Source organism: Oncorhynchus nerka, linkage group LG2, assembly GCF_034236695.1.
Source record: "Oncorhynchus nerka isolate Pitt River linkage group LG2, Oner_Uvic_2.0, whole genome shotgun sequence".
Taxonomy (NCBI): domain Eukaryota; kingdom Metazoa; phylum Chordata; class Actinopteri; order Salmoniformes; family Salmonidae; genus Oncorhynchus; species Oncorhynchus nerka.
The window spans coordinates 72175442-72181478 of NC_088397.1; the positions used below are offsets into that span (position 1 = coordinate 72175442).

The 6037-nt window shown below is 44.2% G+C and overlaps 1 pseudogene; it reads right to left on the minus strand.

The window, feature by feature from the left end:
* Window positions 1-468: 468 nt before the first annotated feature.
* On the minus strand, window positions 469-5749 carry LOC115141848 (cysteinyl leukotriene receptor 2-like; annotated as a pseudogene).
* Window positions 5750-6037: the final 288 nt, after the last annotated feature.

Sequence of the window (6037 nt, forward strand, 5' to 3'; positions counted from 1 at the left end):
GGGTTTATATGTTATGTTTCGTATTGGGGTTTGTATTATTTGGGATTGCGGCTGATTAGGGGTGTGGTATAGGCTTGGCTGCCTGAGGCGATTCTCAATTAGAGTCAGGTGCTTTCGTTGTCTCTGATTGGGAACCGTATTTAGGCAGCCTGAGTTTCGCTTGGTATTTCGTGGGTGTTTGTTCCTGTCTCTGTGTAGTTCACCAGATAGGCTGTATTTAGGTTTCACGTTCTGTTTGCTGGTTTCATAGTATGAGTTATTTCATGTACCACGTTTTCTTTCATTAAAGTAACATGAGTAACCAACACGCTGCATTTCGGTCCGACTCTCTTTCCACAAACGAAGAACGCCGTTACATTGACCAGACAGCATCAGCATCTTTTTGACCAGACACATACAAAGACAGAGGGTGAGAAATATACAGCTTCTTTCAAATTGAAGGAAAATTATGAAACACAGAGACGAAAGATAAATTAATAATTTATTTTTTGGTAATTTTTTTGTGGGCAGCCTGGCTTCCCTTGGCAACCATGAATACACGCCACTGAACATTATAAAAATAAATATACATTTTGTGAGTCTACATTGTCATTGGTTTCAGTACTACTTATTCTTTCCCATTTCTTACATCACTTCTCTAACTGTGGCTTTTAAGATAACAATTTCTATTCTAGGGTCTCAGCACTACAGCTGAAATCAACTGTCAACTTTGGGCCTCTGTCTGCGTGCCAAATGAGCAGACAGTTTGTTCTTCTCCCTCAGTTTGGGGTTGCTGATCCACAACACTAGTTTCTCATAGTCCAATTTGCGCAACAGGTTTATTTGGATGTTCTGGAAGCTTTGGTAAAACCTGACAGGTGTCAAAGTAATCGTGATCAGGTACACACCTGATCAAGAAGCACACTTACTATATGGTTGATATCATCAGATGTCCTTGGGATTGAGTGCTTTCCAGACTCTGGCTTCAGCCAACAGTCTTTATCAAATCTCTGCATGAGGTCTGGCTGGTCTCCAATGGTCCTGCTAACTTTATATGCAATGTCAAACTGGACAAGAGCCTCTTGATGTTGGATGAGGTCTTTTGTGAGACGCATATGGTATTCGAAGCTCTTGCATCAAATATAGTTACTTCAATGTCAAGGAAAAAACTAAATATGTATTACGTAGGCAACAATTGTCAGTCACTATGATCAACTGAAGATATTATTAAATTTAACCTACAAATGTGAGCCTGTGGGACTTGTGCAAACTGTTTTCGACCTATATGATACATCTATGAAGAGTGTAATGATTAACACTGGGATAATAAACAATCAAACAAAAGTAGGCCCGGCACCTGTGGCTGCCGGCCGGGCAGTGGGAATGGAAATAACAGAGAGCACACCCACAAAGTGCCTCGGAAACCTAAAGGTTAGTGTCTCCGTGTGGGTGTGTGTGTGTGTGTGTGTGTGGTTCTGGTTCAGTCCTCAGGGCTCCATTTTACATGTGCAGAAAAGTGTCTCTGATTCTGGAGAATGTAGCTAGGTGTTCAGGTCTCAGTGTCTGTAAGTAGAGGTGGGGTATAGGGCAAATAGGTTTTGAACCCTTTATAGACTGTCTTCCACACGGCTTTGCGTGTCTGGTAGGGACCCAGGAAGGGTTAGGGGTGGAGCGAGGTTTGTGTCTGGTAGCGACTCAGGAAGGGTTAGGGGTGGAGCGAGGGGTGTGTCTGGTAGGGACCCAGGAAGGGTTAGGGGTGGAGCGAGGGGTGTGTCTGGTAGGGACCCACGAAGGGTTAGGGGTGGAGCGAGGGGTGTGTCTGGTAGGGACCCAGGAATGGTTAGGGGTGGAGCGAGGGGTGAGTCTCGCATTGTTGCTGTTGTAGGCATTGTGGTCTTCTTTCTGCGAGAGAGCAGCAGGCTGCCCTGAGTGAAGGAGGAGGAGAAGGACCGTCGTCGTGACGAGGCGCTGCGTATGACCGCTCTAAAGGTCTCCCCGGAGTAGTAGTACAACAGAGGGTTAACCGCACTGTTGGCCGCCGCTAGACACAGCGTCACCACCAACACCCGCTGCAGTGTCGCCGTAGCAACACAGCCCCACCTGCCCACCACCGCGTGCAGGTGCAGTGAGCGAGCCACGTGATAGGGCAGAAAGCACAGTAGGAATGTGCAGATCACCATGGCGACCAGACGCAGAGACCGGCGCCGGCGCCGACGTCTCCCCTGGTTACGTATCTTGTTCCTGTTCAGGCTACCAGTCAACCCTAATGCTGACGAGACTGTAGCTGTCAGTCGGTGGATGATGCAGCCGTAGCAACCGAGGATGGTGAGGAACGGGATCAGGAAGCCGAATGTCATGCCCACGTAGTTGAGAATGAAGATCATCTTCCAGGAGGCAGGGTTACGTGGCTCGAAGCAGCGTGTTAGTCCCGCCCTCACCCTGGTCCCCGAAAACAGGAATGGGACTGAAGCGCCGCCCACAAACAGCCAAATGCCCAAGCAAGCCAATAAGGCACGAAGGGGCGTGGCCAAGGCTCGATGACGGAGAGGCTTCAGCACGGCCAGCCAACGGAGCATGCTCAGTCCAGTAAGGAAGAGAACGCTGTAGGGAAGAATAGTTAAGACATAGTTTATTAGTTAAGTGTCTTTCTGGGCAACCAGTGTCAACTCACATTCTGATAATTAGGTTGTGTGTGTGTACTGTACCTGGTGTAGAGGTTGAGATAGAAGCAAAACACACACAGTCGGCACAGCCAATCAGGGAGGTCCCAGCGAGCGCCTCTGAAGTAGTAGGCCAATCGCAGCGGCAGGGTGAGGGAGAAGCATGCATCTGATAGGGCGAGATTGGTCATGAGGACAGAGGACGCAGACCGTTTGGGCATCAGTCGCAGGAACACAAACAGCGCTCCAATGTTGCTAAGAAACGCCATAGGAAACACCAGTAGGTAGGTGACAGTGTAGGCTCGGTACTTAAAGATCTCGTCATCACCACTACAGGACTGGTTGCTATTCAATGCTGTCGTTGTGTGGTTACCAAGGTGAATGATCACTGGTGGAAGGGTGTAGTCGAGCGAGTGGGACGTTTCAAGCCACGGAGCTGGGGAGAGACACAGAGGCATCATCATTGGCGTAATTATCACTATCACCATAATCATCTTCATCATCGTTATTATTACCCTCTTTATCAACACTATCACCCCCATTATCATAATCGCTATCACCATTATCACAGTATTCGATATCGTTGGCATCATGACCATTGACCATCCTTTTAATCATAATCATCATCATTATCAGCAGAATAATTTATATTATGTTATTTAACTGTTAGGGAAAGGTGGCACTATTACCATGTTGCTTAGACCTGCCTTGGACCTAGGTTTTAAGTGTGGTTGTTTCTGGACAGGACCACCATACCCAAAATAGCACTAGGCATTTACATTGGAATGAGGAAGTGTGTCCTCAGGTGAACACGAGTTATGTTGTTCTGCTCGCCTAGGTCTGTTCGCTGATGCAAATGTTACAAACCACAGGAAAATGATCAGTTATACCTGCTAGCCTGAGGCAACGGCTATGTTTAACAACAACAAAATTCTATATATACAGTACTACAGTGAAACAGCATTCTGCTGAAAACAAATACTTCAGCCTTATATGTGAGTACAATGACCTCTTCCAAGAGGTCTGGACCTTTATGCCACAGGATGTAGTGTGCTCACATTGTAGTGAGCACACTACAAGTAACTGTTTCAACAGATGTGTGTGAAGCAGCTGCAGTTACTCACTTGTCATTCTGTCAGAGCATGCTCCTGCGTTCTGTTGAACATCGTTCGTCGGACAAATAGTGTGTGCCTGTCAACCTTTGCTGTGTTGTTATCAGATACTACAGTACTGGTAGATTAATGTTAGAAGACTCTAACTACACACATCTGGAGTCTTCTGAGTATGTCCAGTCAAGACACCCCAGATAATATAAACTATGTCTTCATAAAAAGTCCCTCTTCTGTTTCTCCTCTCCTTTCCTCTTCTCTCCTCTCCTCAGATACGTCAGGAGTTGTGCTAGTCGGTTTGTTTGAGTCTGAATAGTTTGTGCACTCTTTATGCAGAGTTTAAGTGGGGGGGGGGGGGGGGGGGAGTTCCATGGAACACAAACGGTATGACGACTGGGCAGAGTGCCAACTCAACGACCCGACTCTCTCTATTTCAAGTTTGAAGATTTAGAAGATTCATATGAACAAGTACAGAAAAATGATAAACTTGTGAGCCTTACCCAACAGTGCAGTATTCAATATAATAATAATAACAAAAAAAATTCTAACACGAGAAATAAGAAAGGAAGCTACAGTTGAAGTAGGAGGTTGGAGTCATTAAAACTTGCTATTCAACCACTCCACAAATTTCTTGTTAACAAACTATAGTTTTGCCAAGTCGGTTAGGACATCTACATTGTGCAAGACACAAGTAATTTCTCCAACAATTGTTTACAGGCAGATTATTTCACTTATAATTCACTGTATCACAATTCCAGTGGGACAGAAGTTTAAATACACTAAATTGACTGTGCCTTTAAACAGCTTGGAAAATTCCAGAAAATGTCATGGCTTCAGAAGCTTCTGATAGGCTAATTGACATCATTTGAGTCAATTGGAGGTGTACCTGTGGATGTATTTCAAGGCCTACCTTCAAACTCAGTGCCTCTTTGCTTGGCATCATGGGAAAAAAAAAATCAGCCAAGACCTCAGAAAAAGACATTGTAGACCTCCACAAGTCTGATTCATCCTTGGGAGCAATTTCTAAACACCTGAAAGAACCACGTTCATCCGTACAAACAATAGTATGCAAGTATAAACACCATGGGAACACGCAACCGTCATACCGCCCACCAGCTCTGTCAGGAGGAATGGGCCAAAATTCACCCAACTTATTGTGGGAAGCTTGTGGAAGGCTACCCAAAACGTTTGACCCAAGTTAAACAATTTAAAGGCAATGATACCAAATACTAATTGAGTGTATGTAAACTTTTGACCCACTGGGAATGTGATGAAAGAAATAAAAGCTGAAATAAATAATTATCTCTACTGTTATTCTGACATTTTACATTCTTTAAATAAAGTGGTGATCCTAACTGACCTAAGGGTATATTCCTAGGGTATATTTACTAGGATTAAATGTCAGGAATTGTGAAAACTGAGTTTAAATATATTTGGCTAGTGTGTATGTAAACTTCTGTCTTCAACTTTATATACTGTACAGGGTAAATTTACAATGTGCAGGGATACTTGAGTATTTGAGGTAGATATTTACATGTAGGCAGGGATTAGGAAAAGTGACAGGATAAATAATAATAATTATAATAGTATGGCAGCAGCATAGGAGGTGGGTGGTTGTGTGTGTAGTGGTGCGTGTGTGAGTGTGTGTATGTAAGAGTGTCAGTGTAGGCATGATAGGCGGATATACAGCACATGTAACCAGGGATGAAAAGTGACTGTAGCAGGAATATAGAAATACTTTTAGCTATGTACTAATGGTAATATATACATGTAAACGGGACCAATAGTGACCAGTAGCAGGATAAATAGATAAATACCTATGATAATGGCAATCAATAATAAATGAACAGCAGCGTGGTGGTAGTAATAAATCGAATCAATAATAATTTTAGTAGCAGCGTATGTATAAGGGGGAGCAGTAGTGGTTAGCCATTTAACAGTCTTATGACCAAGGGATAGAAGCTTTTTATGAGTCTGTTGGTCTGAGACTTGATGCACCGGTACTACCTGATGGACGGGAGCATGAAGAACAGTCCATGTCTCAGGTGGCTGGAGTCTTTGACAATTTTTCAGGCCTTTCTCAGACACCTCCTGGCATGTAGGTTCTGTCTTCTCTGTCTTTATCTATGTCACCACATAAGCAAGTATGAAGATAACATATTAGAAATTGTCTGACCTTTTTTTGTCAGATGCAAATGTCAGATGCAAATGTACACAGTGAGGGAGAGAGAGAGTTCACCGGTATTGACTGTCATTCCTGCCTCAGGCCGGCTGGTGGGAAATGTGCCA